Source organism: Balaenoptera borealis (assembly GCF_965194805.1).
Source record: "Balaenoptera borealis genome assembly, chromosome: 19".
NCBI classification, from domain to species: Eukaryota; Metazoa; Chordata; class Mammalia; order Artiodactyla; family Balaenopteridae; genus Balaenoptera; species Balaenoptera borealis.
Window position 1 is genome coordinate 34,481,845 of NC_138878.1, and position 27,004 is coordinate 34,508,848.

The following is a 27,004-nucleotide window of genomic DNA, read 5'->3' on the forward strand; positions in this document are numbered from 1 at the left end:
GTGTGGAATCGCGCTCATGTGAAAGTTAGTCCAAAATAGCCCACTGAGAAGCAGGGAAAGGAGGAATCGACTGGGTGTGGGTCTATGAAACAGATGATCTGTGCGTTTGGAAGCAAGAGCAGTGTCCCCGTTTCATCTGGACCTTTGCCCTGAAGGCTTTGCCTGGAGTTTGTCTTCACTTCAACTCTGTCCCGGGAAGCCTTATTTCTTGTTTACTGCAGATATGATGGAGAACCCGCTGTGCCCTGGGGCCTACTGAGTGCTGTGGAGGACACAGATATCAACGAGATAGGATCCCTGCCCTGGAGAAGCCCACAGGGTAAAGAGAGGGGGACATATATCCAGATAGAAATGACCAAGAGATGCCTGACTAGAGGAGTGAGCAAATGGTGCAAGATCCAGAAAGGAGAGGAATCAGGGAGGACTTCTCAGAGGAAGTGGTCTTTGCCATAGACCCAGAAGATGGACTGGGCTTGCAATTGTTGGATTGAGAGGGAAGGCTAGCTCAGGCTGAGGAAGTAGCCTGAACACAAAGGTGCAGAGGAGAAAAGGGGGTGGGGGTGGGGGAATGGCCAGGATGGGTGAGGAACCATATGTGACTGGAGGGTGAGCTTTCGGAGCTGGTGTAGGGACAATAAGCCTGGAAGGGTCACTCAGGTTGGGTGATGAAAGGCTCCACTACTTACTGCTACACACTCAGCGCTTCTACACAGACAGCACTAACCCTCAGAACACGGCTCCAGGGTGGGGATCAGCCCCCCTGTTTTTCACATGGGAAAACCAGGGATTGTAGCAATTCTTCCTCCTCACTTCGTCTTCCTCCACCATCAGCAAGAGGTCTTCCTTGGAGGCCCCTGTGTTCCCTTGAGGACGACGACCTATTCCACCCACAGTTCCTGGCGGCTTCACATCAAGTTGCCATTTCCCCAGGCGAAAGGCTGCTCCCAGAAGCTTGGTATAGTGGGCAGGGCACTGAACTGGGAGACGGGACACCTGGGTTCTAGTCTGGACCCCATCACCAACCGGGGGACCTTGTGCAAGTCACTTCCTCTCTCTGGGTCTTGCTTTCCTCATCTCCAAGAGGAAGATGAGGAACTAAACTAAAGGTCTACCAACCCCCAGAGTCTGTGAGTGGTGAAATGGAGCCCAGGGACAAGTTCAGGTCCCCGACGTCCAATGAGGGGGAAAAACAAGTGAAATGAAAGGGGCAGCAGTGCGAGGGCACCTGGCGATAGTCTGCCCTGGAAACAGCCGGCCTCAAAATCAGCTTGATGGGGGAAGCAGGGCCTCACAAAGGAACTGAAGTTTGAGCGGCCCTGTGAAGGAAGGATGGGTGTGAACTGCTAGGTGGACAGGACAGGAAGGGCTTTCCAGGCAGGAGGAGCTGCGTGGAGCTGAGGCGACAGCGTATGGCCTCGGGAAAGTGCAAAGGTGAAAACAGAGTGGCTGGAAGTGGCAGCCAGGCCCATCCCCATGGGGCCAGGGGAGATGTTCTGTCCCAAGGGACGTGGCCATGGAAACCACTAGTTTGACGGCCGGCCGATTGCAGCATGGGTAGATGCCTGCACCCCGTGTAGATCCCCGAACAGGCATGGTTTCCCCCTGTGGTCCTCACCTCTCCAGGAGTGACAAGGCAGAGGTAACTCACCACAGACTTCTTCCTACTTGGGAAAACAGGGTGAGAATCCCTGTGGGTGGGCATCGCAGGGGACCTTGGTTGGTGCAGCGTTAAAAAAACAGGACACGTGCTCTCTGGAGCTGCAGCCTGAGTGCTCACAGCGTTAAAACCATTATCTGAGTTGAAGATAATGAAAGATTAGGCAGTGTGCATTCAGGACTAAGAGGCCTCTCCCAGGGCCCTCTCCTCCAGGCCAGGCATGTAGTAAGCATTCGATAAATAATTTAACGTTTTCATATATGCCCCATTCCCCCGCTATAAGATCGACAGCTTTATGAGGGTAAAGACAGTATCTTTGCCATCTTTACAGGCCCCTCAACCTTTGGCCCCCTGCTTTGAAGTTACCCAGAATGGATTCCACCTCCAGCTTAGCTACTACTTCCTGCTGTGTGACTTTGACAAGTCACTCACCCCCTCTGGAGACAGGATAATCATGCCCAGGCCAGATAGGATTATTGAGAAAGGATTATTATTGGAAGGATTATTGAGGCTGCACCTCCCTGGGCCCTCCACCGATGGCAGTTATTGTGACTCCTGTTGTTAGCTTGAATGGATGAAGAAGTAAGATGCTTGCCCTCTCTGGCCCTCTAGTGTCTTCACCTGTAAGCAAAGGTGCTCAAGCACTTCTCCTTGCATCTACTTGGAACATCTCGGTGACCACTGTTTCCTGTAAGAGGAGTCTCCTTGCTACTGGCTTCCCAAGAAACTCCCTTGTCCTGGGAGCTGCAGAAGTGATAGAAACATGGCGGTCCTCAATCCTGAGACTCTAAGACTTAGAGCAGAAGTTCATGGATCCTTTCACGGATCAGCCTCATGGGTGACCCAGGAACCTCCTAAACTGGAGGCAAAAGGTTGTGAGAGTACATTTTCCGGGAAGAAGGTCCGTATTAATTGCCATTTTATTTCATAGAATCGGATTACTATCCTCAAGGGTCCTTCAGGGTTTGGACTGAGTCTCCAATGCCCAGCACAGTGTAGATGTTTTGGGAGTGAAATTAATGGACATTTGTGAATTGATATGGTCCCCCAGGGGTGTGTTTTGTTCAGGATATGAAACGGATCTGAATTTAAGGTGACTATGTTCAGGTCCATGGTAAACCCCAATAATTTGGAGATTACAACATCCTGCTGTTTGTTAAGTTTGATGCAAGTTCCCGTACTCCTCCATATTCCCCACATCCAGAGCTCCTATGAATACTGATGGGTATAAACTGCTTTTCAAAACATAAAGTATATTGATATTAATTTTGCTTGGGGCATCTTTGAGACTCTCTCAACACCCTTAAAAGTTGTTGATATACTGAAAAACCAGGATTTGGAAATACCACCCCCAATCCAGGAAATAAAGAAGATTAAGAAAAAAGGTCTTTTGTAATTCCCTGGCAGTCCGGTGGTTAGGACTCCACGCTTCCACTGCAGGGGCTTGAGTTCGATCCCTTGTCGAGGAGCTAAGATCCCGCGTGCCTCACGGCGCAGCCAAAAAGAAAAAAAAAAAGGAAAAAAGCCTTTTATATCCTGTGTCCTAGGAACTCTTCAAAGCCAAAAGGTCCTTTAGACCTACAGTGGGTCTTGGTGATGTTGTTTGGTAGCAAGGGCAAAGAGTTATCCAGCCTGAAACATCAAAAATGCCTTCTCAGCCCCACTTCAGCCCCCATAGGTTGTATCATGCAATTTAGCACTTATTTATTGGATTGTTTTAAAGCTTTATATTATTAAAGTAGCAGATGACAACAATCTTCCATCACACTTCTCTCCACCTCAGAAGCAATCTCTTTAACCACTAGTGATTGCAACTCTTCAGGTGGTTAATTCCACCTCACAGGACATCTATTGACTCACACTGTGAAACATGAAGCTCTAACTCACTCACTCTACGTCCCCCGACTAGTCCTCTCAATGTTCAGTAGTTCTAGTATTACTCCTCTTCTGTCCATTGGTTGCCTTTGTAAATTTAAATATTCAGAACTTTCTTTTCCATCAACCTGACATACTCCCTAACTTCTCTCTCACTTTGTAAGATAAAGATATCAGAACTCTTTACCATTTTTTTTCATCCTCCATCCCCCACCTTTCACACTTCATCTTTTGTCAGCTACACTTAAAAGAAAAAAGAAAACCTTTTCTTTTAGTACGACATAAAGAAATGTGCACGCATCGTAAGAGTACAGTTTGATGATTTTTCAGAAACACACCTGTCTAACCAGCACCCAGATCAAGAAACAGAACATTATTGTTCTGCTCAGAAATACCCGTTGTGATGTTGGAAGAGTCTCAAAGGTGTCCAAAACAAAACCAGTTTATATCCATCAGCATTTGTAGGGACTACGAGACATGGGAAATACAAAGGGGTCATGGGAAGTAGCATACAATTCCATAAAAAATAGGGTCTGTAATAAAAAAATTATTGGGTTTTCCATGGAACTGGACACAGTCACCTTAAATCCTTTTTTGTTTGCTTCCAGTTTGGACCATAATTTTCTTGTACAATCTTCTTTTTTCCTGGAGTTTCTAACTGACTTAGTTTTTGTATCCCTTGCATTATGTGTCTATCATATTCTTACATTAAAAAAAGAAGTCTCAACTGAAGTCCTCCATTTTTCCAGATGCCTCTGTCCTGAACTCCTCCATCTTTCTGCTGCGATTTAGATGATTTCCTTCTTGGCAATACTGTGTCTTCCTTTCATTGCTCTCCTGAGTTAGAGCTACTGTTTTCCAAGACCCCATTTTCCCCTTCTTACTGGTTTACACATCCTCACATAGCTTCCTATGACAGGGACTGTGGGAGTTAAATTTTCTGAGAACTTGCCTGTTTGGAAAAGTTTTTTATTTTGCTCTTACCTGCTAGATATTTGGTTGGGTATAGAATTCCAGGTTTAAAATAATATTTTCTCATAACTGTGAAAGTATTTCTCTATTATGTCCAGAGTCACTACTAAGAGGTCTGAAACCAGACTGATCTCTGTTCCTTTTTTAACTGATTGTTTTGTCTCTTTGGAAACTTTTGGAACTTTCTATTTCCTTGCTATTCTGACATTTCACTAGGATGTCTTTTTCATTCACTGTGGGCCTTTTCAATCTAAAAATCTGGATCCTGTCAACTTGAAGGAATTCTCTTCTTCCTTCTTTATTATTTCTTCTTAATTTTTTGTCTTTTTTGTTTTCTCCTTTCTCTTGAATTCTTTTCTCGCATAGTTTGACATTCTAACAAACTTTACTTTCCACCCTTTAATAATTTATTTTGTTGACTTTGCTTTCCATACTTTAATAATTTATTTTATTTCGGCAGTAATCTTTTAATCCTTAAAATTGTCTTCTTATTCTCCAGCTGTTCCTTCTTCATAGCATTCTCTTCTTGTTTTACTGATGTAATATTGTCTTGAATCTCTCTGACAATATTCATTAGGTGGTTTTAAAAATAGAATTTCTTTCTAATCCTTGAATTGTCTTTTTTTTTTTTCTGTTTGGGTTTTTTTTTTTTTTTTTAAATAGAGAGAAAGTCTTTTTATTTATTTATTTATTTATTTATGGCTGTGTTGGGTCTTCGTTTCTGTGCGAGGGCTTTCTCTAGTTGCGGCAAGCGGGGGGGCCACTCTTCATCGCGGTGCACGGGCCTCTCACTATCGCGGCCTCTCTTGTTGCGGAGCACAGGCTCCAGACGCGCAGGCTCAGTAGTTGTGGCTCACGGGCCTAGTTGCTCCGCAGCATGTGGGATCTTCCCAGACCAGGGCTCGAACCCGTGTCCCCTGCATTGGCAAGCAGATTCTCAACCACTGCGCCACCAGGGAAGCCCTCTGTTTGGGCTTTTAATTTTTGGTTATTCCCTTACAAGTTGCTGCTTGCCTCAGAAACCTAGTAATCCATGATCTTCCGTTCATACTTAAGAAAGACAGGACGGGGCGGGGCAGGTGGTGTGGTGTTGCTTTCTGCTACTGTTGGAAAGGACTGACTGTTTCCCTACGTATTCTCCAGAGAGGACCTCTTTGTGAAATGGTCCCTAGGGCTGCCATAACAAAATACCACAAATGGGTAGCTTACACAACAGAAATTTGTTTTCTCACAGTTCTGGAGGCTGGAAGTCTGAGATCAAGATGTCAGGATTGGTTTCTCCAGAGGCCTCTCTCCTAGGCTTGCAGACAGCTGTCTTCTTGCTGTGTCCTCACATGGTCTTTCCTCTGTGTGTGTGTGTACTCCTGGTGTCTTGTCCTCTTCTTATAAGGACAGCAGTCCTATTGGGGTCCCCTATAAACTCATTTAACCCTAATTACCTCCTTACAGGCCCAATCTCCAAATACTGGCTGCAGACTGCTGGATTTTGCTTCAGGGTGAACAGGAAGAAAACCAGCTCTAAGGCAGTTGGACCCCAAATGTTGAATGAGCAGGTCTTTCCTCTGCGACACTGTCAGTTAGGAATGTTTTCAGTCATGCTTTTAAAAACACTCAATTAGCAGAGGTTTGTTTTATTTTTCCACATGAGAAATCTGGAAGTAGATAGTCTACTGAGATCTAACAGCTTAGCAAGGTCTTTGAGAAGCCAGACTCTTTCCTCTCTTAGCATTTTGACTTTTCATCATGATGATTGCAAGATGAGTCCACAGCTTCAGGCATTGCCTGCACATTCAGGGCAGGTAGAGTGGGGAAGGGCTGGCACCGGCCAGATCTGTCCAGTTTATCAGGGAAGCAGAGCTTTGCAGAAGCTCCCTTTGCATTGTATCTCTTTGGCCAGATCTGGGTCACAGGGCACAGCTACAAGTGAAGGGGGCCTGGGAAATAGGTTGTCAGACAATAGAAACAGAAGCAATGCTGCATTGGGGCTTACGATGGGCTCAAATGTAATTGGGGTTCTATGAGGAAGCTAGAAGGTGAGAATAGTTTTAGGGTAGGTAACTGTGTCTAGCACAGACACCAACATCTATACCCGAGGAGCATGCCCTCCTCCTCAGAAGCTCATACACTTTCCCTCATAGCCGCTCAAGTAGACTTGAGCAGCTGTCCTCTCTGCTCCCACGGCCCCAAGGACACCTCAGTGTTGGCATTAATGACCTGGTTTGGAAACTTGGTCTCTGTCTTCCCTTCAGACTGTGAGCTCCACGCGGGAGGAATTGTGTCATGGTCATTTGGGGATCCCCGGAGGCTGGCAAAGGGCCTGACCCAGATGAGGTCCTTTGCTGCCCATTGATGGAGGAAGGAAGGGAGAGAAGGAAAGAAGGGAGGAGGAATGGGGAAAAGGGAAGGGAAGGCAAGGCAGCACTTGGTCTCCTTTGGATTATTCTTCTGGCTCCTGATAGCAACATCTGTAGATTTTGGATTCTGGAGTTTCTACGATAGTATGGTCTAAACTGAACTTCATAGAATACTCGTATATGCAAAGAAAACGTGGCTTCCTTAGCTTTCCAGTGTCTGACGCGGCCGTACCCTGCAGAGAGGTGCAAGTGAAAGAGGAGAGCTGTGTCTAGTCTAGTCTGGTCAATAGAAGTCCAGATGAATCATCTCACAGCTCCTTTGAGGCACACCCTCTTCTCCCCAGGATGGTGCCTTGGTAGAGAGCGTCACTGAGTCCTGGAGATGACAGAAAGATCACCCTCACCTAGGCAGTGCCTCAGGGGTGCTCACTGGTCTCTGGAGCTGAGTACCTCCTCTGCCCTGCCCTCTGGGACTGGTGACTCCTGAAGTGTGACTGTCCCTCTGGTCCCCACTGCTAATGTCCATGGTTCTGACCATGGCGGCCTCTTCACCAGACACAGGCCTCTGATGGGCCACAGGCTCTCCCAGGCTCTCTGCCCCTCCTCCCTGTGACTTGGGTTCCTGGATGCCACGCCTTGGAGAGCCAAGGCGTCCTGCCATAGGCTAGCTGTTGTAGCTGCCTTCGGTGCCACATCCTTGCCATCTCTCCCATGCCATGGTAAAATGGGGCCAAACAAGAGGATAGAGTTCCCCTCAGGGCTGGCGCCTCCTGGACTCTGGCTAGGAGAGCCGATCATGGGCCCCCGAGTTCTGAGGATGCCCCACCCCCAGCTGGATGAGGCTGATGCCCCCACCTCCTCACTTGAAGGATAGCCCCAAAGGGCAAGGTTAGGACCCCACCTTCTCACCCTGCCTCAAGGTCCCTTCTTTTCAGAATCCCTGGAGGACGAAAGAGCAGGCTTTTCACATCCTCCCCTGTCTGACTGGGGCTCCCACCAGGTCACACTCTCCTTCCCAACTCCAGTTTCATAGCTTAAATCCAATTGCACAAGGCATCTTTGCAGGGAGAGAAACCAGCCCACCAGTATGGGAACATAAATATTACTGCAAAATATAATACTGGTACAACATATACCCAAATAAACTTGCAAAGAAGAAGTATCTATTGGAAAGATGCAGGATCTCACATGGACCCAAAGGCAGGGAGTGAAGCAGAAATGGCAGGATATGGCTGCCTCATAATCCTCTAGAGTAACACAGCATTTCTCAGTCTCAACTACAGATTCTCAAGAGAGAAGCTGATTACCCAGCTTGGGTCCTGACCAGGGGGATGGGATCACAAGGTACAGACATGGCTTCTAGGGGGCCACCTATGTAGGAGAGGACACTGCGGGGGCAGTTTTTAATAGAAGAAGCAATGGTTTATGGGCTAAACAGACACCTGTCCAATTGTCCACTCTGATGGAGACCCAAATAACTGATGAAAATGAACTTACAGAGGTTCTCAGAGCAATGTAAATATATCTCATTAAATAACAGAATTGTCTAGGAAAAAATAAATACTGTTTCTAGCCAATATTCAGTGTAAATATGTGGTTTTCCAAATGTTTTCTTTGTAGAAAGATAATCAGTTGACTTGCCACTTCTGCTATGTTAATTCTTCTGTGGGACATTTATATGCCCTGCTTCTCTTACATAAGGGTCATGAGGTAGCAATGAATTCTTAGGACACCAAAATCACAAGCAACAAAAGAAAAAATAAATTGGGCTTCATTAAAATTAAAAACCTGTTGTGCATCGAAGGACATTACCAAGAAAGTAAAAAGACTACTACAGAATAGGAAAAACATTTGCAAATCATGTATCTGATAAGGGTTTAATATCCAGAATATGTAATGAACTCTTAAAACTCACCCGCAAAGAGACAAACAACACAATTAAAAAATGAGCAAAGGACTTGAATAGACATTTATCCGAAGACGATATACACATGGCCAATAAGCACATGAAAAGATGCTCAATATCTTTAGTCATTAAGTAACTGCAAATCAAAACCACAGTAAGATAGCACTTCACATCTACTAGGATGGCTATAATTATTTTTAAAAACGTGAAAATAAGTGTTGGTGAGGATATGGAGAAATTGGAACTCTTGTGCATTGCTGGTGGGAATGTAAAATGGTGCAGCTGCTATGGAAAACAATTTGGTGTTTCCCCAAAAAGTTAAACATAGAGTTACTACATGACTGAGCAATTCTACTCCTAGGTATGTATTCAAAAAAAAAAAAATTGAAAAGGACTCAAACAGGTACTTATATGCCAATGTTCATGATAGCATTATTCACAATAACCAAAGTGTAGAAACAGCCCATGTCCACCAACAGATGAATGGATACACAAAATATGGTACATCCATACCATAGAATATTAATTAGCCATAAAAGGAATGTATCCAAAATTCTGATTCATGCTACAACCTGGATGAACCTTGAAAACATTATGCTAAGTGAAATAAGCCAGACACAAAAGGACAAATACTGTTTGATTCCACTCATAGGAAATATTTAGAATAGTCAAATCCTAGAGACAGAAAGTAGACCAGAGGTTACCAAGGGCTGAGGGGAGGAAGAATGGGGGCTTCTCTTAAGGGGCATAGAGTTTTTGTTTGCAGTGATGGAAAAGGTTTTGGAAATAGATAGTAGTAATGGTTGCACAACATTGTGAATGTAATTAATGCCACTGAATTTACTTTAAAATGGTTTAAATGACATATTTTATGTTATATTTTGTTAACTACAAAAAAAGGGGTCATGAGGATGTTGGATTAGAATTCCCAGCTCTGTTGGTGCAGAGGGGCACTGAACCCCCAAACGTGGGAGCCAGGTCTTTTGAAATTACTGCACCACTAGCTCTGTTTGCTTCCTTTGTGAAAAAAAAAAACACAACAACAACAACAAGCGTGTGAAGAGAAGCCAGAAAAGACATTCTTATCTGTACCTTCTCTAACCTTGTTTGGAAAGGGACATATCACTGTAATCATCATGAAATGTAACTAAAAGGTACGGAAGGGGGACTGAGTGTCAACGTTCTTCTTTAAGACATATTCATACTATTGAGTGTTTACCTCTGGTTAAAAATGCTTGCTGCACCCGTGTAACATGAGTTAAGCAGTCTTTTGCTGTGTGTATATCCATATCGAAGGATGTGGTTATTAGGGTTGATTGAGTTCCTTGCATGGAAGGAAATTCATCGTATGACAACTGGGGTCAGTAGACAATGAGATCTTTTTCTGTTGAATGTCTAAACTAATATCATTACTATTATCTTATAAAATGACTAAGTTTGACCCAGCAATTCCAATCTTACTTATGTACCCAAGAGAAGTGAAAATGTACATCTGTACAAAAACTTGTACATATTCACAGCAGGTTTATTCATAATAACCTAAAAGTGGAAACAACCAAATATCCATTAACTAATGAATGGATAAATAAAAAGTAGCATAGCCATACAATGGAATATTATTTGCCAGTAAAAAGGAATGAAGTACTGACACATACTACAAGGTTTTATGAACCTTGAAATTATTATACTAAGTGAAAGAAGCCAGACACAAAAGACCGTATATTATAAGATTCCATTTGTGTGAAATGTCCAGAATAAGCAAATCTATACAGACAGAAAATAGGTTAATGGTTGCCTAGAGCTGGTGGATGGGGGAGGGAACGGTGATGGCTAAAGGGTACTAAGTTTCTTTTTAGGATGATGAAAAAGTTTTAAAAATAGATTACGATGATCATTGCACAATTCTGTGAATATGCTAAAAACCATTGACTTGTACAATCTAAATGGGTGAATTGTATGGTAATGTGAATTATATCTCAATAAAACTGCTATCCAAAAAAAAAGTAAACGGAAGAGATCTTGACTGACTGGCCGTGAGGACTAAAGGAAAGTATGAGGTCCAAGGGTACATATCTCTGAATCTACTACAATGTATAATTCCCTATGGGTTACAGTGTTCTAGTTTTTAAAAAGTGGTTATTAGATTATCAGCCCTAAGATGAAAACATGTTCAATGAATTAAATAAAACATAAAAACCTAAATAACAAAAACCTGTGTGTATTTTAAAACCAATGATGAGTGGTTTAAATTGCATTTGACAGATAATTTATTTAGAGTGATGCAGAGAGAAAATTACCCTTCTTGAGTTACAATAGTGTAGTCATCTTTTTAAATAGCTTTATTGAGATATAATTCACATACTACACATTTCACCCTTTTAAAGTGTAAATTCAATAGATTTTAGCATATTCACAGTTGTGCAACCATCACCACAGCCAATTTCAGAACATTTTATTCACCCCCAAAAAGAAACTCTGTACTCTTTAGCAATCACCCTTCAACCCCCCTGCCCATTATCCCCTCAGCCTTAGGCAATCACGAATCTTTCTGTCTGCATAGTTTTGCCTGTTGTGGACATTTCACATAAATGGAATCTTATAATATGTAGTCTTTTGTGATTGGCTTCTTTCCTTAGCATGATGTTTTCAAGGTTCGTCATGTTGTGTATCAGTACTTCATTCCTTTTTCTTGATAAATAACATTCCATTGTATGGGTATAGCACATCTTACTTATCCATGTATCAGTTGGTGGACATTTGGGTTGTTTCCACTATCGTGAATAATGCTTCTGTGAATGTTAGTGTATAAGTTTTTGCGTGGACCTATGTTTTAGATTTTCCTGTTATATACTTGAAGTGGCATTGCTGGGTCGTATGGTACTTCCCTTTTGAGGAACTGTCAGACAGTTTCCCAAAGTGGCTGCACCATTTTGCATCCCCACCAGCAGTGTGTGAGGGTTCCAGTTTCTCCATATCCTGCCGACACTTGTATTATCTGTCTTTTTTAATAATAGCCATCCCACTGAGCGTGTGATGGTACCTCACTGTGGTTTTGACATACATTTCGCTGATGGCTGATGATATTGAGCATCTTTATATGTATCCAGTTTATCTTTCTCCTCTCTAACTCCCCTGCCCCTGCTTGTTTTGGCCCTAGCCATCTCTTCCCTGACTGGTTTGCATGCCTCCAAACTGGTCTTTCTGTCTTCTATTCCACTCCCTAAAATGCAATCTCATACCATGTCACTTTCTGCCTAAAACCTTGAGTGATTCCCAGTTGCCCACAGGACAGAGCCGTAACTGCTGGGTGTGGTATTTAAGACCCTTCGCGGTCTATCTCTGACCTGCCTCTGGGTCCCATCCCTCTGTTCCCTCCTGCGTAACAGCTGTGCTGTTCCCTCTGTTTGTAATCCCTCCCCTGAAATGTCCAGCGAGTCAGCACTTACTGTCCTTCAAATAGGATATTCGGAGTGAAATGGGATGGGACCCTCATGCTGCACAGCCCCAGGGGATGCCATTCGCGTTGTAATCTACATCGGGGGTCAGCAAAGTACAGCCCACAGGCCAAATCCAGCCCACCACCTGTTTTTGTATAGTGCACAAATGAAGATTTTTTACATTTTTAACGGTTGAAAATAATTAAAAATTAGAATACTTCATGGCACAATTCAGGGCCTACAAATAAAGTTTAACTGGAATTTAGGCAAGCTGATTTGTGTACATAATGTGTCTTGCTGCATTTGTGCTACAACAACAGAGCTGAGAAATTGCAACGGAGACAGTATGGCCCACAAGTCATAAAATACTTACTATCATCTGGCCCTCAACAGAAAACATTCGCCAAACCCTGGTCTATGTGAATGGAATCTCAGAGTTGTGCCGTGTACAACCTACGTGGATGGGCCCCAGCAGCTCGGCCTTCAGGCTCCCCTGGAACTCTCTTCAAACCTCTGCTCTCATTTTATCACACGCTTTGTGTTCTTCCCCCAGAGAGACTAGCCGAGACTAGCTCTATGAGTCTCATTCATCTGTGTATCCTCAGAGTGTAGCCCAGGGTCTGGCACAGAAAAAGACCTCCGTAAATGTCTGTGTCACTGCGTTGAATTAAATATTTCCTGGATACTGAAGATGAACTAATCAAGCACTAAATATTTCAGGAGTAATGTAACTCATAAAAATGATGGGACCACTGCTGGTAAATTTCTAGGTCCATTGTTTAAAAACATTCCACATTCCGACATAACTTGTGCAATTTGTTATCTCTCTTCTTCCAGAGAAGTACTAATTGGCATATTCCACTGAATCAAATTAAAATCATTGTGGTTGGTGTGGAATGTTGGCGCTGTCACAGCACCCCTCCAGCGGCTGGAGACAGCCCAGGCTGCGCAGAGTCGAGAACCCTTCCCCTAAAGCATGGTTCCAACTGGGGTAAGTTAATGCAGAGAGGTTCATCTGGCAAAATCAGAGGTCTTGGTGAAGAGGAAGGCCTGGCTAGGTTTGCAGAAGGGGATAGAATAAGAACACTGAAGATGTTACAGTCAAGAACTATTTGTGGAAGGCAGCGGAAAGGCACCAGTCAACCCTGAACCCACACTTTTGTGCTGGGCACTCAGAAGGATGCATCTGGCCTCCTTCATCTTATTTAGTCCCTGAAAAAACCTTTCTCAGTTGAGGGCACAGACCCAGAGAGGTGACATTGCTCGTCCATACCTGCCCTGTAGAGCTTGCGTTCAAGTCCAGATCTCAGGGTTCCCAGCCTGTCCTTCTTTGTCTATGGCAGGCACTGGATGATCTTACCAAGACCTGGCCCTTTCAACAAGTCACTTGCTTTTGTTTTGTTGCTCGTGGCTTCTCTTTAGCTCCTGAAATTAATTTATTCCCCTGCAAGAGAAAAGACCTAACCTCTTAACCTGAATTCAAAGACTTCCAAGAACTGTCCCATGTCTTCCTTAATCTCCTCTCCTTCCCCCCATGCCCAGTCATCAGGCCAGCCAAACAAAACTTAAATAATAGCTAAGATTTACTCTGCGCTCACCATGTACTGTTTTAAGCCATTTCACCAACACCGTCTCATTTATTGAATGAGAATGAAACAAAAACTTTTAGTTTTTCTTTTTTTGTATTTCTTTTTTCCTTTTTTTAAAAAAATATACCATCTCATTTATATCCTATGAAGTAGTGCAATTATCAGTCCTGTTCTATAGATGAGGAAACTAAGTACAGAGAGGTTAAATAACTTGCCTAGGGTCACACAGCCAGTAAGTGGTAGAGTTGGAATTTGAATGCAGGCAGTCTAATTTGAGAAAGCATAAGGGCTTACACAATGTGTTCTTCATCTCTTGCAAATGCCATTTCTTTTAGTTTTATCCAATGGGCCATCCTCTATCTGTCTTCTAATCGTTGCACTTACAGTTCTCCTTTCCTAATGCACTCTCCACCCCTGAGTAACTCTACTCATTCTTCAGATTGCAGCTAAAATGTCACCTCCTCTGGGAAGCCTTCCCTGATTCCTTGGTCTGTTTGCTACTCAGCTATCACTCCCTTAGCACCCTCTGTTTCCTCTCCATGGCACTAATCACCCTTTACTGACATAGCTGTTTGCAAGCCTGCTGCCCCCTAGACTGTAGGCTCTGTGAAGCCAGGAAGTATGCTTCTCAGACTTGTGTGAATGGAGTTCCCTCTCTGACACTCAGTCTGACACAGACTAGGCTCTGAACACATATTTGTGGAATGAATGAATTTGGCAGTGAACTTCTTGGCAAAACCTCTACTATGGATCATCCTGAAGGTAAAAAATCAAATCAGGTTTTCATGCTACTTGTTGTAAGATCTATAGGGGAGTGGGAGGAGAAGGAGGGAAGAGGGAGAGATAGAGACAGAGAGGGCAGGAGTCAGTGTACTGGTGGCGGTGTTCATAAATCACCAAGAATTCATTGTATTAAATTTGTACATTTTTAGCACAGATCCAAACCACTGGCCCCCACGTTCAACAACGCAACAGTTCCAAGAGCCATTCCGTCCAGGCTCTTAGTCAACACCACTCTGGGCAGAGCCAGTAAGCAGCCAGGGGCCCGCTGACAGTCACGCACTGCGCAATAGATGGAGCGAGGGCCTTTGACCCACCTGCAGGTGAGGAAGGAGGAGGGAAGGGCAGTGGAGCCATATGGCTCCACCAGTGTGAAAAGGAGGGGCCGGGTCCCTCCACGCAGCTTGGTTCCTGGAGAGAAACAGGACATCTGGTAACAGGAGTTGCCCTGGGAGACTGCAGGACAGGACTGGGAGGGAGAATTCCTTTTTCTTGTAGACTCTTTGAAATGTTGGAATTTTATTTTATTTATTACTATGGACATGTCTATTTAAAAAATAATTGAAATGTTGATCTTTAAAAGTGAAAGTAATTAGGATATTTGCAGACTTCCTGACTCACTCACTCCCTGAACACATTTCGGGGGTTGGCTAATCAGACAGCACAGGCTTGTGGCCTTCCTCTCCTGACGCTGCAGTTCCTACACCTTCCTGGAATTTCAGGCCCTCTCAGCTTTCCCACAAGTGACTTAGGGAGGGTGTTTCCCAGTGCTCAGCCGGCTGCTGGCAAGCTCCGGCACTGTTAGGGAAGGATGTACCACTTTCAGATCCCAATCTGGCCAGCTAGAAACCCCCTGGTGAGAATAAATATGGGTATAGGGAGTACTAGAAGGGACAATCGCTCTCTAAGAATTTTTCCTTTTTCTTTTAAACTTTCTGTATTATTTGAATTTCTATAATTTGTATACACTACTTTGCAAACAGAAAAATGTGAAGGTATAAACGGTGCCTGATAAACTCCCAGATGCAACCAGCCTGCGGAGGGCCAATTCTGTGTCCTGGGGGAGCGGGGGAGGCCCCCACCCCTTGAGATAAGTAGGAGGCCACCTGTATCCAGAGGGCTCCCCTGTGACTCAGAAGCGCAGCCAGGTGAAAACAGGTGCTTTAGGCAAGAGGGTGTTAAGCTGGGGAGTACAGTGTCTGGTCCACCATGAGCACTTGTGTTCTAGAACTGTTCTTTAGGCTTGCCCCAGGTGTAGCTTCTTGTAAACCTCCTATAAATGTTCCAAATTTTTGTTTTCTTCTCACTCCATTCTGTGCATACCACCTCCTACCTTCCCAGTCTTTACCATCTCAATAAATATATAACCCCACCTGATGCTCAACCGAAACAATTATCTTTGTTCTTCCTTTTCTCTCTCTCCCAATAGCTAGTCCTGTGGATTTCCTCTCCAGAATATATCTCCAGTTCACTTCTCTCTACGCTCGCGCTATGACCAAACCCTGCACCACCCTTCACCTGAGTCACTGCTACAGCCTCTCACTGGTCCCCTGATGTCAGCCTTGCCCCTCTGTCCGCAGTCCCTCTTGGACTTGGCAGCCAGAATGCTCTTGCTGAGACACAAATCAGGTCTAGTTTTTCACTTAAATGCTCTGATGGCTCTCCAGCACACAGTAGATAAAATAGAAACTCTGTACTATGACCTGCGGGATTGTCCCCAGCATTCACCTTGAACTCACCTGCTAGAGTTCCCCCACATGTATCCCGCTCATGGATGTTTATTAGGAATTTCATGGTTTTTCAAGCAATTTCGTGTCTTTGCCCATGCTTGTTCTCCTGGCATCTGGACTTCTTCACCAGAATCAGCTCCTTTTCTCTCCCCTGCCTTCTCCCAAAAAAGGTATCCACTTGGCTCTATCTACATTTAGTAGAAAAAATCAAAATTTCAGCTCCTCATCAAACACTCCCCGACTCGTTGACCAATTGATCAGGTCCATCTCAACCTGCTGAGTCATCTGGCTGATTTTCTTATATCCAATCAACAAATTACAGAACTCACCAATTTGGGGAATGTCATTTGACAACTCTTAAAGGGATCCAGGAAACAGTACCACTGGAGTGCGGTGCCAGGAGGAAGCGTTGAGGCACGAATCAAGAAGGCAGCTCCGGCCTGACCCCCACCATCTGACGTCAGGGCCAAGCAGCCACTATTGCAAGAGCCGTGCTGGGCGGCACGAGAGGTATTTCCCCTGAGTCAGCCACCCACTTGGCCTAGGGCTCTCATGCTTAGAAGTGTGCAGGGCTGGAAAATGGTAATGCTAGTTAACTAACCCTCAGAGCATCACACTTACCACCCACCTCCTCTGACCAGCTAATATCCTTAGCCATAAGTGTATCTTTGAGCTGTTTATTCCCTAACCCAACTCTTGCATAAACTGTTTTCAACAAATACATGCATGGTTCCGTTCAAATGAACCCACGTTTGAAGACTGGTGGACAAGACTGGGGTCGTAGATGGTTTTTGTGTGCTGTTTGGGGTGGGTGGTTTTCTAGCTGGGACAAATTGCTCTGGTCACTAAGTAACAAGTCGTTCTTAGTGGCAGAATTGCGTGAGGTGAGGGTTGTGCAATTGTGTCCTCGCCCTGACTCCCCACCTCTTTAGCAGAGGTGTTTCCATCAGCGGGGCTGCCACGCATCTTGCCGAGGCAGTCGTGTAGAGACACACCTCTGTAATTAACATTTAGGAGGTGCAGAGGGATGTCACGAAATTCTCACGTGAGTGCCAAGAAGGGGCAGGACCAGACGGAGGAGACTTCTGGCCCACCCTGCGAGCTCAGGGCAGAGCCCACTTCCTGGACATTGCCCATCCTTGATCCCTGTAGGAGCCCGGGGAACCACCTTATCAGCCTCCACGACACAGGGACACTGAGATGGGATAGGGCCGAGGGAGGAGAATGCACTCAGCTACTTGGCAGCCCCTTGGTAAGCATTACTCAGGCGTGTGCACTGTGACCCCTGGCCTACTCCGGATTTGTTGCTGCATGTTAGGTAATTAGTATGTGGAGCGGCCTGGCTGACTCATGGATGTGACCGATAAGCCCTCTCTCTCTGCACTAAGGGGCAGATTTGAGTTCCCTGTGGGAAGGATGGTGTGTGAGCTCCATTTAGAGTATTTTAGCCTACCTGGAATGTCTCTCCTGACAAGAGTCTCACATGTTCCACCTAACACACAGGTTTGTTTGTTTGTTTTGGTTTAAAAAAAAGAAAAAAGAAACAAGTCCTTATTTTTACTTTCTAGGATGACAAGAATTGTTGCTCAATCCTTCAAGTTAGAGAACGTTACATATTAAATAAGGGTTTGTGAACATTGCAGCTAAAAACCATAGACGTTTCTCCAGTGCTAACATTTTAAAATTCCATGACCTGGGCTTCCCTGGTGGCGCAGTGGTTAAGAATCCGCCTGCCAATTCAGGGGACATGGGTTCGAGCCCTGGTCCCGGAAGATCCCACATGCCACGGAGCAACTAAGCCCGTGCACCACAACTACTGAGCCTGTGCTCTAGAGCCCGTGAGCTGCAACTACTGAAGCTCACGTGCCTCGAGCCCGTGCTCCACAGCAAGAGAAGCCACCGCAATGAGAAGCCCGAGTGCCGCAACGAAGAGTAGCCCCCGCTCGCCTCAGCCAGAGAAAGCCCGCATGCAGCAACAAAGACCCAACGCAGCCAAAAATAAATAAATAAAATAAAATAAAATAATTTAAAAAATAAAATAAAATAAAATTCCACGACTCTGAGATTTGTGCCACTCAAAAATGTTCAGCAAAGTAGAATGAAGCCTACACACCAAAAGAATGACTTAAGAATTCATTAAAATTAAAAGATTGACTCTGTAATCGTTGAATTGGTGCTCTGAAATAGGAACCAGGTAAAGACTTGTGTTAATCCCTCCATCCATAAATACATGCATCTCACAACCCCTCTCTGTGACTAGGAAAGAGTGTGATGGGGACTTCCCTGGCGGTCCAGTGGTTAAGACTCCGTGCTTCCAATGCAGGGGCTCAGGTTCAATCCCTGCTCGGGGAACTAAGATCCCGCACACCGCGTGGCACGGCAAAAAAAAAAAAAAAAAAAAAAGGTGTAACGGAGCAGGACCCTAGGGGCCTTCCTAGGACAGACCCCCCACCCCCATGTCCTCCACCTGCCTTTTGTCTGTAGAGACACTTTAGCCAAAGAATAAAATTAATCAGAGAAATGAGAAAATCAGAACCAAAGGAAATTAGTCAAACAGGACAAAATAATAATTAAACAAAGTTAAGGACCTTTAGTTCCTCCTCAAGGGCTATAGGTAATATTCTTAGCCATGTGCTTTGAGCTGTTTTGCAGATACTGAAACCCCCATCAGATGGAAGAATTTAACCACATGATGACCAGACTGTAGCCATGCCATAAGCTGCTCCACCTTACACAATTAAACAATCTTACGTATCTAAACAATCAAGATGATGGGATCAGACCACCGCAGGACCAATTTCAAGACGACTGTCAGAACTGACTGTGCTGCTCTGCACATAGCCCCCTCCCTCTGCCTGTGCCCCCCTGAAACCCCCCTTTAAAAGCTCTTGCCCCTGATCATCAGTGAGGAGTTGGCCTTTAGACACAAATCTGCCTTCTCCCTCGGTTGCCGATCTCCTGAATAAAGCAAGCTTTCCTTTCCTACCAACACTTGTCTCTCAAATACTGGCTTTCAAGCAGCCAGCAACCGAACCTGAGTTTGGTAACAAGACGAGCAGGTTTTCCAAGGTGGAGTCACTTCCTACACACTCTGGCCTCCAGTCGGTCCCATTCCTTTTCGTCTATATTTGCCTTTTCCTTCACCGTGATTTTCAGCCCTCCAACATTTCCCTGTTCTTCCAGGTGTCACCCTTGTATTGCCTTCCTTCTCCATTCAGAAACTTGGTCCCACACACAAACACACAGTAATAATCAATATAGTCCAAGTTTCTTAAGTATTCAAACCCAATCTGACTCCACCTGTGCATCCAGAGGTAGCTCCCCTCCTCCCAGCACAGACTCATTTGCCCAGCACCCATGCCTCTGTGCCCCTCCGACGTGCATGGTCCCTCCACGCCCAGCCTCGGGTCCAAGTTAAATGCTGCCTCCTACTTTAAGGTGTGCTCCCTGCATGAAATTCCTAACTCTCGTAGGGCAGAACTCACCTCTGGGGTTATTCAAATTATTCAAACGATTTGTGTCCCGGTCACTTCCCTCATGAGATGGTAAACTCCTTAAGGGTAGGGAATGAGAGCTCGTACATTTTTCTGGTCCCCACTGAGCTGAGTACAGATAGGAAAACAATATATTTTTTTAAATGAGTGAGTGAATTTTCAAAGAACTTCTCTGGTTTTTTTTTGGTTTTTTTTTTCAGTCCGGTTATTGACACCCTCCCCCACTGATCCCTGAACACACACAAAACAAAGAATATAATCTCTTTATAAAACAGGGGAAGGAGAGGGACCAACGTCCAAAGTGTTTACCAGACTCTCAAATTTTCTTTCTCTTTATTTGATGGTGGAACTTATTTTTGACCTTATAATGAATTGTATTTTATTTTTTAGTATATAAAATCTTTTTTATTGTAAAGTCATTCAGCTAACAGTAAAAAGTTATAACAATATGCAAGTATGTGATGTGGGAACAGAAGTCTTCCCAGCCCAGGTTGCTCCGTCAGGATTATGGGAGAAGAGCCCCACGGTGCTGCCCAGGGACCAGATCGGGCAGTGATACTGGCCAACACAGACGCACGAAAAGATAGCACAACGTGCTTGATAAGCCTCACTCTTTTTCTTTTTTTCTGAGGATGATGCAAAATTGGCAACATCTTTGTGCTGCAAAGCTTATAATGTACCGCAATGCTAATGGGATTTCCTTATAGTGTTAGTGTTATGACAGCATCTAAATAACTTCCCTGGCAATTTTATACCCCAGAAATAACAGAGACTTCCAGTCACTGTGACTCTGTGCTGTGTCTGGATGGTGGGAGCATGAGTGAATTGAAGCTGCATCACCTGAAGCAAACTTGGTTGTTGGTGTCGAGAACTGTGAAAGAATCAGGCCTTTACATCTCTTGCAAGCTATTTATCCTGCCACAGTTCTACGGATGTTGGCAGAAGACATGAGACTCCTGGGACAGGGGCAAAAGATTTGATCACTCACAGCAATAGCAGCAGCTGAGTACGAGCATTTTCTTGTATCTGTTTCCCAAGCCCTGATTCCCACAGGGTGATGTGAAGAGGGCGAGGTGTCACGTGCACTCACAGTGGGTTGCATTCCAGGAGAGGAACCCTGCATGTATTTGGGAATCCAAATCCTTTATAATGGCCAGTAAACTCATTTGCTCCAGAGCAATCCACTATCTCTGTCTCGTCAGCAAACTTGCTCTGTGCTCCGGAGGGAGGTGCCATCTCTCGCTTCAAAAGCTGTTCACTTCGCAAACATCCCTAAAACATCCTGTTTTATTTAAGAGACCCGTGGACAATTGTCTCCCAAAAGTAGGGTTCTACTTTAGCTGATGCGTTGAGTTAATCAACAAGGATCAAAACAAATAAATGGTAGTAAATTCAAATAAATATTTATTGTGCGCTCCTTGGTTGGGGAGAGCAGAGTGGTCAGCAAATAGATGAATAAACAAACTTAAGGGGCTCTTTGAAGAAGTGACAAACAAACTGAGGCCAGATTTATAGTCATGTGAAGATCAAGGGTAAGAGAGGTAAGCAAGGGCCAGATCATGTAGGGCGGGAGGCTGGATTGTATTCTGGTGTGGTGAGAAGCGATCGGAAGGTTTAAAGCAGGGTCCTGGGTTACACGACAAACGTGGGACTACAGCTGCTCAAAGGAGCACCTCCTTGTTCTCATGTCGCAGGCTTCAGATCATCTTTGTGAGTAATGGGAACATTCAGCCAAAGTCAGTTAAGAAACCAAGTTTCCAGTGAGGCCTCACGGAGCGGGAGAAAGCCTGCGAGCAGACGGCGTCCTCTTCCTGACAGCCTGGGCATTCAGAAAGCAACTGTGGAACCGTGGATCTGACACCAAATCCTCAGCTCCTGGAGTGTGGCCTGCTGAACAGCTGACCCTGTCTGGGTAACGGAGCGCGCACATTGCTAGGAGGGCTGACCCATCCCAGGACAGCACTGCAGCCTCACAGACGAAACGGTCTGGGCTCCTACCCAAACCCAGCTGTGCAGCCTCTGACGGCTACTTCACCTCTCTAGGCCTGTTCTGTCCTCTGTAAAGCGGGGGCGACAATGGTGCCTATCTCATAGGGTCGTAATGAGGGTCACGGGAGCCTGCGAAGAGCTCAGCACGGTGCGGGGCCCAGCGTGGGTTCCACCCGAGCTCACAGTCAGGTAAAGAGAGGAAGCAGCCCAGGGAACACGGGAGCTGGGGACCAAGGACTGTGACACGTGAATACAAGGCAGGACTCCGAGGGCCTCAGGGAGGCACGATGGCTTCATGGGTCCCTCCAGCAGGTTCACCAGGCTCAGTCACCTGTAATGGAAGGTGGTAAAGAAATAGGAGGCGACGGGGAGGTAGAGGGGTGTGAAGAAAAGGACTTTGGACTCAGACCTCTGTGTGAAGGCCAGCTGCACGACTGCTTACTTGTAGTGACCTCAGCTGGGCTGGTTCCATTTCCTGAAACGGGTTTCCTCATTTATAAAGTGGGGAGCCCCTCCTGGGGTTGTGAGGGTCAGGTGAGTTCATGTAAGTGGCTGCCACAGGGTGGGCGTCCAGTAACTATTACGTCTCCTAGAGCTTTTCTTTGGGTAAAGATCTGCCTCTACTTATAGAACTAGAGCTGGAAAAGTGTTTCCGGGCTGACCACCCTCACCCCCCCCACCCCCACTTCACGAATGGGGAATCTCAGAGAGAAGGCACTGACTGGTGAGCCCTCAGTGGGCGGGGCGTTGGGGTCTTTTCCAGACCCCTGCTCATTGCTTTGCCCCTTCTCCGTGGGCCCGTTGTGCCCCAGCTTCGCTGAGATAGAGGACATCTGAGATCCCGGCTTTGGAATGAGCTGGAGAAACCTAACCCTAACTGGGAGTTTTGTCAGCTCCCCAGCAGGGCCTGCGTCAATTAGTTTAATGGACTCCTTTGTGCGGCCCTTGCCAGGGAGCAGGAAGGACGGTATTTATTTGCTTTTTCCCTCACCACCTGGGTTTCACAAACGCGCATCCTTATATTGACTTTGAGGCTCTCGGTGTCAGGAAATCTACGCTTGCCCTTGCCCCGTCCCCGTTGCCATAACAACAAGGTCCTGAAGGGTGCCAAGTGCATAATGTCCTGCCTTGTTCCTTAATACCCAGAAAGCAAAAAATGCAACGACTCAGATCTTACACTCTTTCCAAGAAATAAAAAAAAACACACCGTAGTTAGCACAGTTTATAGAATCACACAAAAATTATTTGGAAGCTGCTGAATGACTTACTTAACAAGACACCCACCTGCCCTGAGGTTTTGCTTCATGTCTCAGCTCTGGATGCCCTCTATCATGACCTTCAGGTCCTGTGATTCTGATCAAGCTGGCGAAGGATGTCTAGAAATCTGATCACCCCTGTCCACTCAAGCACCAAGTGCCCAGGTTCAGTTGTAAAAACTCAGTTCTTCACTGCATGAATATCTCACTTTCCTGGGCCAAAATTTAATGACCTCCTGGGGACCGCACACCTCAAATCCATTTTCACATAAATACCCTGTGGTTTTCCACTAACGCATATTCTACCAGGTGGGGTTGGGGCAGGAGAAGTTTGCATTATTAATTAGAGAAGGAAAGATTTAAACTGAGTAAAGAAAGCCAGTATTTTTTCTCTTTGTGTTTAGGAAATCATTTTGGTTGGCATGTTCAGCCAGCAAGAGAGAGGGGGATCAAGGAATTACCTACAAATTGGAGCCTTTTAAATTCTATTGATAGAATCTCTTAAGGAGATCCCTAACAACAATGATCACTAGTTTTCTAATTCTAGTCTCTTTTCATCCTAAAACTTCCCTTCAAGGAGTCTAGAAAGTGTATACTCAAAGGGAACAAAAAAATGGACACATATGCTAAGGGAGTTGCCCAAGACAAATCTAAGATGAAGGAGGTCTTCTTTAAAGATAGATGTGAAGGTGCTAAAGAGTTAGTTGTCTCAGCTCAGCGCTGGTCACAGAGACCACCTCCTCTCAGCAACAGTGCAGATTAAACAGAGACATCTTGCACATCACCTATCAGTCTGAAATTACCGTTAGGACTCTGCAGTTGAGTCCTGTATCCTTCTATTCTCCATCTTACCTACCTTCCTTCTTTCCTTCGTTCACGGAAAACTTTTCAATCACCTTTGCTCTCTGCTGTTGGGAAAACAAACACAGAGAAGTCACAGTCCTTGTGCAATTTAGTTACGGGGACAAGACATATAGACATTTAACAGAGAACAAAAAGGACGGGAAGCTGGCCAAATTGTGTCCCTGGTGCCTCTCTGTTCCTTTACAACAAAGCTGGGAAGATTTTCTGAAAGGGCGCTCTTTGGATTCGCTCTTGAAAGAAAGGAGGAGGTGTAGTGGCAGAGAGGTGACCTTCCTGTTATGGAAGGCAGTGAGGTGTCAGGGAAGGGACAATCAACTGAGAGTTAGGAGAACTTGGGGTGCATCCAAGCTATCTTGAAGTGGGACCTGTATTTGGTGGGGGAGGTGGCCCAGGGCCTTCAAAGACATTTTCCAGTGCTAATTGTCTATGATCAGTCTATGATTCTGTGGTGTCAGGAATGCAGAGAAGTCAGGCTTCTGTTCCTAACGTGTGTTACATCTGTCTGTAGCCCAGTGGGATTGTGTCCGTCCCAGGACCTTTGCACGTGCCTTTCCCTCTGCCTGGAACTCCTCTGGATCAGCTCTGGTCAATAGAACTTTCTGGGATGATGGCAATGTTCTATTACCCTACGTAATCCAATACAGTAGCCACTAGCCAAATATGAGCATTGCATACTCGAAATGTGGCTAGTGTGACTGAGGAATACATTTTTTATTTTACTTAATTTTAATTAATTCCAACTTAAATAGCCACGGTGGCCGCCATATTGGACTGCATGGCCCTAGATTTTCTCATGGTTGGCTCCTTTGTGATGTTCAGATCTCACTTCTCAATCACCCTCTCAGAGAAGCTATCCCTTAGGTTTGCCACCTGTGGAAGGCAGAAGAATGCCCCCCACACCAAAGATGTCCGTGTCTTAATCCCCAGAATCTGTGACTATATTATGTCACATGGCAAAAGGGAATTAAGATTGCAGAAAGAATTAAGCTGCTAATCAGCTGACCTTGAAATGGGAAGGTTATCCTGCATTTTCTGGGTGGGCTCAATTTAATCATACGAGCCTTTAAAAGTAGAAGTAAGTACAGAAACAGTATGGGCTGGAGAATGAGATGGCTGATAAAGGAGGAAGGATTTGAAGTGTTCAAACACTTGCTCAACAGCCTGAATGAGCAAGGAAATGGGTTCTCCCTTAGAGCCTCCAGAAAGGAGCATAGCCTTCTGACACCTTGATTTCAGTCCTGTGAGGTCCCACCAGACTTCCAACCTACAGAACTAGAAGATAATAAATTTGCATCATTTTAAACCACTAAGTTTGTGGTAATTTGAACAGCAATAGGAAACATCTATAACAGACTAGCTTTGGCCCTCCTCTGCCCAGGCCCCTCAGGAGTGAAGAGTCTAAGGTTCCAGAGAGAGGGGCCCACCTGGAGCCCCCTTCTGGACCACACTTCAGCTCCCAGGACCTTGGAATCCCAGTTCAAGGGCCCTGGGACTGCTCCCAAGGCCGTGTGCCCCTCCGCTTTCAGAGGGTGGACAGAACCACAAGAGAGCATTGCTTATGCATACGTTTGGGGGGGGGTGGTGAGGCCAGAGCTGGGACACTGTGCTACAGTGCCACATGCACCCAGGTGATGTGAGGGACAGAGTGGGGTGAGGGAGTGTGGGAAAAGAAGAAGGTCAGGAGGAGAGCTAAAGGTCAAGCTGGCCTCTGGGCTGCCAGGTTCCAGTGGGAAACTCTAGGAAGCCTGCAGATTTTAAATTCAAACCTGTTTTGTTTTTGTTTTTTTTTTTGTTTTTTTGGCTGAGCTGTGCAGCTTGTAGTATTTTAGTTCCCTGACCAGGGATCAAACCCAGGCCCTGGTAGTGAGAGCCCTGAGTTCTAACCACCGGACCACCAGACCCCAAACCTGGAATTCTTTATGAGGGTGTATCTGTCCTCATAAGAGAATAGAACATATTTTCATTAATAAATAGCCCGTTATCTGGATCATACTTTGTCAGTACTTAGACATGTGTCTGGAGCCTCCATTTGTTCAGTCTGGCCCCCATCCATGACGGTTGGGGCAGGGCTATTGCTTTCTCTCTACCAATAGTCGCATCCCCCATCCAGTCAGTCTCCCCATCACCTTGTTTTATTTTCTCCACAACACCTAATTCTGTCTGAAATTATTATGTGTTTGCTCATATCATCACTGCCTTTCCCCATTAAAATGTAAACTCCAGAGAGCAGGTCTGTCTTGCTCAATGCTGTTTTGCCAGCACCTAGATGGAGTAGGTGCTTAATTGATATGTGTTGGATGAGTGGATGGGCAAATGCATTGAGGAGGAAGGGCCTTGCAGCTGGGCAGAGAGGTTTCACTTTGCATGCGGAATTTGGAAATGCGGGTCTTTGTATAAGCTCTGCCACCATCCCTTCCCCACGCCGGAGAATTGGAATAGGAGTCCTTGAGGTCGCTTCAGGTTTTAAATTTCTAAGGTATTCTAGGGAAGGGGGAAATTCTAGTGGTTTCTGGTCAGGAGACTACTATTGCTGACTTTATTAGTTACCTACTGATGTATTTCAAATCACCCCACATTTAGCAGCCTAAAACAACAAACATAGATTATAAAACAGTTTCTGTGGGTCAGGAATTTGGGAGTGGCTTAGTTGGGTGGTTCTAATTCAGCGTCTCATGAGGTTGCAGTCAAGCTGATGGCTGGCTGGGGCTGCCGTCATCTGAAGGCCTGACTGGGGCCTGGGGAGGATCATTCCAAGACAGCCCACTCACAAGACTGTTGGCTGGAGGCCTCAGTTCCTCGCTGGCTGTTGGTGACCAGCCTTGATTGCTCACCACGTGGACTTCTCCAGAGGGTAACTTGAGTGTTCTCATGACAAAGTGGCTGGGTCTCCTAGAGCAAGTAATGCAAAAGAAAGAGAACAAGAAAGAAGATAGGGCTTCCCTGGTGGCGCAGTGGTTGAGAATCTGCCTGCCAATGCAGGGGACATGGGTTCGAGCCCTGGTCTGGGAAGATCCCACATGCCACGGAGCAACTGAGCCCGTGAGCCACAACTACTGAGCCTGCGCGTCTGGAGCCTGTGCTCCGCAACAAGAGAGGCCGCG

General features: G+C 45.5%; 1 long non-coding RNA gene across 2 annotated transcripts in view; it reads right to left on the minus strand.

Annotated features, from left to right (window-relative positions):
* Positions 1–5,468: 5,468 nt before the first annotated feature.
* LOC309616352 overlaps positions 5,469–27,004 on the minus strand; it is a 31,559-nt gene continuing 10,023 nt past the window's right edge. The window contains exons 2-3 of one of the 2 annotated variants that reach the window (XR_014237431.1): positions 16,630–26,792; positions 5,469–16,488 (exon numbers count right to left, since the gene is read on the minus strand). This is a non-coding gene — a long non-coding RNA (uncharacterized lncRNA). Of the gene's footprint in view, positions 26,793–27,004 lie in introns of both variants that reach the window. The other variant, XR_014237432.1, reaches the window with a different exon arrangement.